This window comes from Ictalurus punctatus, chromosome 3 (assembly GCF_001660625.3).
Source record: "Ictalurus punctatus breed USDA103 chromosome 3, Coco_2.0, whole genome shotgun sequence".
In the NCBI taxonomy this organism is placed as follows: domain Eukaryota; kingdom Metazoa; phylum Chordata; class Actinopteri; order Siluriformes; family Ictaluridae; genus Ictalurus; species Ictalurus punctatus.
Window position 1 is genome coordinate 9,682,406 of NC_030418.2, and position 10,368 is coordinate 9,692,773.

Genomic DNA, 10,368 nt, shown 5'->3' on the forward strand with positions numbered 1-10,368 from the left:
TCTTCCACTTCCTCTGTTTCTGCCATGGCCACGTCCCTGTTGCTGATCGCGCTGTTTGGATCTACACTCCCGTGCCCAATGGCCGGGTTTTTTGCAATAGAGACAGGTCCCTTTGCCCTCGCCCCCGCTGGCTCTTTCAGCATTACCTGAAGTATCAGAGACTGCAGACATGTTATCAGTGTCCTCAGTGGGGTCGTGCATCAGGGCAGCTATATTTTTTAGACATGCATCACTCAACAGACCATCAGCGTGTAATTGACGTACCTTAGCAGCGAAATCAGCAACAGGGATTCGAGCCCTATCTGTACAATGCATCTTAAGCGCCTGCTGCATGCAATGTGGGCAGCAGGACAAGGACGTGTTTACAAATAGAATGTTAGCATTTAAAGGATTATAATTACAACTGTGCCAAAGTGTACATATGACTTGGAGATTGAAGTCTATGGATTTAAGTTTGTCGTTCCAACTTTTGTGGTGCCTGGACAAAGAGACGAGTTCATAGTTGGAAGCAATGTGATCAAATGTGTTCTGCAGAAGATGAGGTCACACGACAAGTACTGGGAGCTTATTTCCTGCAATAACAGTAATCCTAAGTGTGAGCAATTCCTTGAACTTTTGAGCTGCATCTCCCGATGGTCTGGGCTTCAACAGCCCGATAAATTTGGCACTGTGAAACTCTCAGGCAATAACTCTACTTCCCAAATATGAGTATCTTGTTTGAGGCAAATTTCCAGCTAATGTACCTGTTTCCCCAGGAAGCACTATAATTGTTGATCCAACCACTGCACGTTCGGCACATAGAAACATCCTTGTCGGACATGTAGTAACACCAATGCGGGGCAATCGATGGGTGCCGATTAAAATATTAAACCCTAATCCATTATCAGTGACTCTTCGCCGTAACAAAAAACTGGCCAACATTTCTTCCTGTCTAGCTGTGGAGGATCTCACTGCCATGCAGGGTTTAAGTAGAACCCATTGTCACGTTCCTGATTCGGACCCCTTCGAAAGTGCTTCATCATCTGATCCAGAACGATTGCTGAGAGACTATGGTCTGAAGAATATTGACATGGATGGATGTGAGGTTTCTGAGGTGTGGAAGAGGAAATTGGCGAATGTTATTGTGTCCTACCATGATGTTTTCTCCAAGGATAAGTTGGATTGTGGAGAGGTAAAGGATTTTGTGCACAGGATCCACCTTTATGATGAGCGCCCATTCCGTCTGCCTTATCGCTGCATCCCTCCTGCCCACTACCAAAAATTGAGAGAAGTGTTGTCTGAGATGGAGGAGAAAGGCATTATCAGCAAATCTGTGAGTATGCGTCACCCTTAGTGATGGTCTGGAAAAAAGATGGTAATCTGAGGGTCTGCACTGATTTTCACTGGCTCAATGCTAAAACCACCAAAGATGCCCACCCTTTAAACCATCAAGCTGACTGCCTCACAGCCTTGGTAGGTAATGCACTTTTCAGCACCATGGACTTAACTTCAGGATTTTACAACATCCCGCTCCATGAGTCTGACCGACGATACACTGCCTTCACAAGACCAATGGACTTGTATGAGTATAATCGTCTTCCTCAAGGCCTTTGCAATAACCCTGCGTCTTTCATGCGCATGATGCTCAGCATTTTTGGTGACTTTAACTTTTCCAGTCTTCTCTGCTATCTTGATGACTTGTTGGTCTTTGCACCTTCTGAACAGGAGGCATTAACGTGTTTGGAGATTGTGTTTTCTCGATTGAGAACCAGCAACCTGAAGCTAGCACCTAAACAGTGTCACTTTCTAAGAAAATCTGTAAAGTTTCTGGGCCATGTGATAGATGGTTCTGGTGTTTCAGGGAAAGTCATCTGTGCTTTCAAAAAGGAGGATCTAATGAAGGAAGATGGGATCACACCTTCACACAAAAAAATCAGATAGTTTCTTGGCATGGTCCTGTACTACAAAGCCATCATTCCAGGTTGCTCACGTGTTGCTAGACCCTTATTTGGCTTAACAGCTAGCCAGAAATGCTCAGTGACAGCTGCTGGTTGTCACAAGAGACTGGGCACTTTTCGGGAGTTGAAGCCCCAAGACTGGACCCCAGGCTGTGATGTGGCCTTTGAGGAGTTAAAAAGGGCCCTTGTTGACAGTGTGGTAATGGCTCATCCAGATTTGAGCGTCCTTTTCTTCTTTGTACTGACGCTTCATTAGATGGTCTAGATGCAGTACTCTCTCAGATCCCTGCTGGTGAGGACAAGGCGAGACCAATAGCATTTGCTAGTAAGGCTTTGAGCCGCAGCCAATCTAAATATCCTACGCACAGATTGGAATTCTTGGCTCTTAAGTGGGCAGTGTGTGACCAGTTCAGTCACTGGCTTGAAGCCCTTGAGTTTACTGTGTGGACGGATAATAATCCGCTAACTTATATTATGACCAAGCCAAAATTGGATGCATGCGAGCAGCGTTAGGTCTCGAAACTTGCTCCATATTCTTTTGAGATCAACTATGTTCCTGGAAAACTCAACTTGGTGGCGGACGCACAACAGCTTTTGTCAGAGCCTTATTCTGAGCTGTTGGGACAAGTACGCAGTGTAGAAGATGGAAATGTGCAAGAGGTGTTACGACTTACCTGCCAACCACAAAAATTAGGATAAGGTCCACTTGATGTTGGGCTGGATACATCAATGTCTGCTGGTGATGTGTCCTCCATTCTGTCCTCCTGTGATGAATGGGAAACAGGAACTGAATGTAGAGTAACATCATTTGCTGAACATCTGACCTCTTTAATCAGTAGTGACGAAGAAGTGTTTCATTCCCTTTGACTGACAGACTTGCAAGAGCATCAGCACAAAGACCCTGTCATTGGTAGAGTGTCTTATTATGTTGGCAGGAAGCGCAGTCCATCAAGACATGAACGTGCCAATGAAAATGTATGCGTGTTGCTGATTCTGAAGCAGTAGGACAAACTTTCAGTGCTTAATGGAATCCTGTACAGAGCCATTAAAGACCCACTCACCAGGCACAAGAAGTTCCAACTTGTTTTACCTAAATCCTTAAAATCTCAAGCACTTTCGGGTGTTCACAACCTGGCCGGTCATCAAGGGCAGCCGCGCACTTTGTCTTTAGCCTGTCAGAGGTTTTTCTGGCTCAATATGGAGCATGATGTGCGGGATTATGTGAGGAAATGTCCCAGGTGTGTCCTCAGCAAAACTCCAGAACCTGCAGCGAGAGCCACTTTCGAGAGTATTAAAACCACAGCCCCGTTGGAGCTTGTATGCATCGACTTCTGGTCTTCTGAGGATCGGACCAACAAATCTTTGGATGTTTTGGTGATCACAGATCACGTCACAAAGCTAGCGCATGCATTTCCGTGTCAGGACCAGACAGCAAAAAGAGCGGCTAAGAAACTGTGGGATGTTTTTTTCTGTGTCTATGGATTTCCCCAACGCATCCATTCTGACAAGGGGGCTACCTTTGAGAGTGAGCTGATTGCCTAGCTTCTTGTACTGGCTGGCATCGACAAGTCTAGGACCACTCCTTACCACCCGATGGGGAATGGTGGTACCGAACGTTTCAATAAGTCATTAGAAAACATATTGAGGTCCCTTCCACCTAGGTCTAAGCAGAAGTGACCGCAGTTGGTACAGAGCATGACTTTTGTGTACAACTGTACAGCACACGAAACAACAGGTTTTGCTCCTTTTTACCTAATGTTTGGTAGAGTACCAAGGTTGCCAGTTGACCTCATGTTCCAAAGTGTTTTGCAGGATAAGTCTGTTTGTGGCTATATTGAGTATGTGAAATCGTTAGTCAGCGATGTCCAGTCTGCCATGATGTTAGCGCAAAAGAATTCTGGTGTGGAGCAAAGTCACCAGTCCAGCCAGTACAACAAAAGAGTTAAAGGCCTACCTCTAGCCGTTGGTGACCAAGTGCTTGTGGCTAACAAGGGTTGTAGAGGGAAACCGAAGCTTGCTGACAGATGGGAGCCAGTCATGTACACAGTTGTTGCCTCAAAGCCTTCCATACATGTCTACAAGATTCGTGACAGGACTGATAATGATAATAGTGCATCGGAATCTTCTGGAAGTGAACTTCCTCCCTTTGCCTGAAACGGAAATTGTTCGTTTTGATCATGGGGATGCCGAAACACTTACCCGCAGTGTACCTTCACAGATGTCTGATGCAACACGCTGTTTTGGTCTAACTGGGCAGACACACAGTGGTGAGTCCTCCAACGTTGCCGAGATTGAGTCTGCAGAACACACAGATTATGAGCAGGATGAGGTTGAGGCACTCTCACATGCAGGCTCTATGTCAAACATCTCCAATGTTGCTACTTGCGATGATGACCGCACTTCATCATGGGTGCATTCTCAGTTGCCCAATCAAGAGCAACCAAATGCACAAGTTGCTGCACCAGTGACTGATGATAATACTTTGGCTGGTGCTAGCCATTCATCCCAAAATCCTGTCTCTGCCAGTGTACCCTGTAAGCAAGATCCTGTAGCTGATTTCAATACAGGTGATCATTTCACTAGCAGGTTTGGGAGAGTCAGCAAACCAGTATGCAGACTTATTGAATCTATGGTTCAACTTGAAACCCTGTTAAGTTTTGATTCTAGGTCTCCAGTTATACATGTCTGAATTCAGTTTGTCTATAGGTACATGTAGTTTTTGAAACTTGCATTGTTCATTTTTTTTTTCTACTGAAAACTTGCCTGATTTGGTACTTGGTCTAAGTGTTTGAGGTGTAATGGGCACCTTAATAAAGTCTATGGAATGTGTTGAAATTTAGCCAATTTCAAACCATTTTTATCCTTTCATTGGGTAGCTTTCAATGCTGACTGTCTTCACTGTTTGTTTTGTGTGTGGACCATATACTTACGACCTGTGTAAAAACTTTTTTTTCCAGTGTTCTAAATTTTGTGTAATTCTAGGGGGGTGAATGTAATGGGTATAGAAAACACTCCTTAAATTTAATGTGTAGAATTACACAAAAAGGATGTGTACCTGATGTGGCTGTCTGTTTGTCTGAGTATTTTTCCTTTTAAATGTCGTGATGTCATTGATTTTTATAATTTCCTGTTTTGGCTCCACCTCTTCCCTTTCGTGTTATGGTTGAGCGAGAGGAGAGCGAGAGGAGAGAATAAATGAGAAGTCGACCCAGTTGCCGTCCACATTTTTCTTTGTATAAAATAAAACACAACGCAGACTACAACCAGTTACACATATTCACCATTATAAATGTAATAATTGTCCGCTGTAGAGATGGACTTTATCTCCCCATTAAGAGAGAGAGGGGTGTCCCCCTTCTCAAGTTTCTAACACTAATGTGGAAGTCGTCAATCCTGTAGGGATGAGGTATTTTTGTAGGCCACCCCAGAAATTAGCATCACCCTGGTTCCCTCGACAGAAATCCAGTAAGATTTTTCCATTGGCTTTTGGGTTATTGCAGAAAATAATCTCCATGACTAACAAAAGTTTATGATTCTTACATGTTTCGCTCATTAAGATAAGATTCATAAGATTTTGAAGCCTGTTCACTCGCCAGAAGTAAAAAGCTAAAGTGAATTTATTAACGAACTACACCATGGTCGCATGACTTCAATGTCACCACCACTACGCTTCCGACAACTCTTTCAATGTTTATTTTTAAAAAACAAACAAACAGCAACAAAAAATACAATTGGAAAATACTATAAATTGATCAATGTAAGTTGGAAAGTTTGAGTTGCAAGAGCGTGAGTATAAACGTAACGAGGCTGTAGTAGATGAGTTTTCCTGTTCGGCGTGGTGACATTTAATGTCTCTGACAACCTTTAGCCACTTGTTAACAACCATTTTCAAGACGGGTAAAAGCTTTTTTTTTAAAAATCACGAATGGGGTATTACTGGTGTATTTTATGGTGTAGTATAAAACGTGAATATATGTTGCGCTTGTGTTAACCACAGACCTTATTTCAGGCATTTAACCAAAAACCTATTCAAAAAGTCCATTGACTTCAGGATGATGGATGTCAAGTACACAGGAAAATTAAGTCTAGATCACGAGAAAACACCAAATAAATAAATAAATAAATAAATAATAAGACATGGCCGCTTAGGGCGTCTGTAACATTCTGCGTTTGTGTTGTCTTTGTTATTAAAATAAATGTATTAAAATGGAGAATATTATCACGCGTGATTTGTTACACGCACATTTTGTCACACGCACATTTTGCTTGTATTTTCTCATTTGTAAATCGCTTTGGATAAAAGCGTCTGATAAATGAATAAATGTAAATGTAACACAACATAAAAATAAATAAATAAATAAATAAAAATTACAGGGTCTAATCTAACTCCCTAGCTGATCCAAAACGGAAAACAAAAGACCGACTCAAAATAAACAGCACCTAAGCCCTACAGCTTTTGTGATACCAAGAAAGTAAATATTTACAGTAGGTTGCAATATATACAATTAAGGCATACACACAGCCACAACATATAAGGAAAGACAGGGGAAAGGGACAGCACAATAGTCTACCTAAACACCACGATATGAACACTTCAATCACTCGCTTTTACTCTTACACATTATAAGCAATAAGCGAGTTCACTCAAGCACCAAGAAAACATTCGCTACTCAATTGTACCCACGCAATCACAGATACAATCCGCAATCCACCCCCTTCTTTCTTTTAAAAGACTTAATCTTTTGATCTTCTCCTCTCCAATCCCCATGCACAACGTCAGCACGTCCAATTAAGGTGGAGTGATCTGTGAGAGCGCAACAAGGTGGGAGAGAGAGAGAGAGAGAGAGAGAGAGAGCGAGCGAGCGCGCACGCACGCACGCACCCACGCACCCACGCACCCACCAGCATCAACACAACACGTCTCCTGACGTAATAAAGAGTTTAATTTCCACATTAGCATTTATTAGTAGTTCAAAAGCAAACTTTAAAATGATAATTTTCTGTTTCCTTTCTCTACAGAGGTTGGTTCACAATTCAGGACAATTGCTGATATACCTGAATTCCACGGTTAGTCACAATTTTTTTTTTCCCCAATCTGAGATGGCGGTTCTGTCCCAAACACTAACTTGTTATCTAGAGCCATCAAATGTGGTCTTGAGGGCTTAAGAAAGTTTGAGTGTTCATGAGGTGTTATTCTTATGATCAGGTGTAACCATGAGTCAATGTAGAAATGTAACATTAACTACATTATCAGTAACATGCATCTATGTGTTTAAGCTGAATACACACAATATTCTGACTGCTATTGTGCCAATTAGCGAGCAGGCTATTAACTAATAACTAACTACTAAGCTCTTTCTCCTTGACAGAATTAGCCCATTGTAATGATAAACAGTCTGCGGCTGTGTGTAGTTAAGAACTTTAACAGCACCAGCCGCTGCTTCTGCTTCAAAGTGGCTTCACCTACAAAGTAAGTCCAGCTTGCATGGCTTATATAGCAGTATACTGTAGAAACTTCTTTAATTAACATCTGGTTTATTACAGTGCCTTCTTATTAAAGACACTGTGTATGTGTGTGCTGTAAAGGAGCAGTGTGTTCTAGGCTGATAGAGAGAGATAGTTTGTATATAATGTAACCTTAGTTTTGACAGGTATAGGTCAAAGGTCAAAAAGATACACATTCTCACTCTCTATATCTAGATCAAAGGTCATGATCATAAAAATATTTATAGTTATGTTGTGACACAAACGTTACCATACATGGTACGGCCATGTGTATTCCAGACACCCACACACGTTGCACACATGTTCTTTCTTTTCACATAGAATATGAAACTCTCTGAGGTACGTCATAAAAATATACATAGTTATGTTAAATCTGGATCACATACATTCGTGACACAAACGTTACCATACCTGGTACGGCCATGTGTATTCCACCCACACAAGTTGCACACACATGTTCTTTCTAACACTCTGAGGTAGGTCATAAAAATATATAGTTATGTTAAATCTGGATCACATCCATTCCTGACACAAACGTTACCATACCTGGTACGGCCATATGTGTTCCACCCACACAAGTTGCACACATGTTCTTTCTAACACTCTGTGGTAGGTCATAAAATATATATATATAGTTATGTTAAATTGGGGTTCACATACGTTCCTGACACAAACGTTACCATACCTGCTACGGCCATATGTATTCCACCCACACACGTTGCACACATGATCTTTCTAACACTCTGTGGTAGGTCATAAAATATATATATAGTTATGTTAAATCTGGATCACATACATTCGTGACACAAACGTTACCATACCTGGTAAGGCCATATGTTTTCCACCCACACAAGTTGCACACACATGTTCTTTCTAACACTCTGAGGTAGGTCATAAAAATATATATAGTTATGTTAAATCTGGATCACATCCATTCCTGACACAAACGTTACCATACATGGTACGGCCATGTGTATTCCACATCCAAACAAAAATATGACACACACACACACACACACACACACACACACACACACACACGCACATGCACAAACACACATGTGTACATACAGAAAAACGCATGCATACGAACCTGTTTATAAAAGTCGAGCATCCCTCTAGGTTTTATAATACTCTGTACTTAGAACAACGTGTGGGAGCTTACAACATGGCTGATGTTGTAACATGGCTGATGTCCTAACGTGCCGAAAAAAGCTCACCCTTTTTTGGGAAGAATAGAAAAAATGTTAGAACATGAAAAGATTCAATATTGGGTAATGTCAAACGGATGTACAGCCGGGGGTTTTTTTCGATGCAGAAAAAGGAACCGTTTTGCCTTTCAAGTTCTCGGTCCCGGGACACACGATCTTTCCTTTCACGTAGAATATGAAGCACTCTGAGTCAGGCCTAGGTCAAAGGTCAACACCATAAAACCCCGTTCTGATGCATTCCCGCACACACACACACACCCCACACACACTAGCATGCATACAAACCTGTTTATAAAAGTTGAGCACTTCGAAAGTTTTAACATCGGCAAAGGTTCGACCGAATTTCCAGAGTCTATCCTTCACTACTTCCAGAATCAAACACTTCGAAAGTTTGAACATCGGCAAAGTTCAACAGAATTTCCAGAGTCTATCCTTCACTACTTCCAGGCACCATGGATTTCTCGGCAGGTAAAAATATGTATTTTAATCAATTAATAGTTAAATATAAATTGAAATACAATGTTTATGTAATTATCCAATTTTCAATGATATTGATATAAACTTAGAACTAATCTTTCTGAGTACAAAAATCATTATCCTTATCTGGTCATTATGTAATCTGGTACGATACTTTATCTAAAATTTAAATATTCATTACATTTATGTTACAGTGCAAGACCGAGTTAAGCTCATCTGATTCTAGTGTATAGGTAATTAAAATTTGTCGCTTAGATCTATGTAGTGATCTAAAATGGAAATGTTAAGTTATTAAAAGTATGTTTTACTGTTTTATAGACAGCTTGGTGATTATTTCTGATGATGAGATTTCCGAAACAACCACTCATGACCTTTTGAATCTGAGCTCCACACGTAAGTCATAACATAAAATTATGAATGTTTCATGCTGTAAAAGTCTTTCATACGTGAATAACATTGTTTGTATCATACGTGAATAACATTGTTTGTATCATATTCAGAAGTTGAGGGAAACGTGACTAACAGTGCTTACGATATTTCAGGTGAGTTGTTGTACATTTACCTTCTATTTACCCTGCACAAAAAATAAATAAATAAAAGCTCTTTCACATGTTCTGTGACTTATAGATACGAGTGATGCAATAGAAGACCAAGAGGAAATCATCTCAGAAACCGACATTCAACAAGACATCGAACTACAACAGATCTGTGCAGTGTGGCGTGAATTCTTCGAAGCAAAGACTGATTTATTGGAAAACTTTGGACAGATTGATTATACACTTGAATCTGGTCGAGGTACAGATTTTATCCCTTTACTGTACAGCACGCTTGAAAATGTGAATAGATGTCTCTCAGTGAACATAAAGTTGATTAGAAAATTGTATAATAGATATGGCGCAGAAACGACTGAAATGCAGTTCGGATATAGAGACTAAAAAAAAAAAGAGAACCGAAAATTCTCCATTATCGCATGATTTCTTTTATGACGGAAACCAGAGTTTTTCAAATGGTCCGTTATATCATGATTCGTACACACCCCTGAACCCATGTTTAACTGAAGCGATCAACCGGCTGAACGAAAGTTTAATTCCGTCACACCAAGTCATTAGTGAGAGACCTAATCAGAGTCCAAATTACGTCGTATCAAACACATCGGTGACGCCAAACGATATATTTTCTATTTTATTAAATCAATGTCTGTTAGAGTTACATAATAACCTAAATGAACACGATCATTC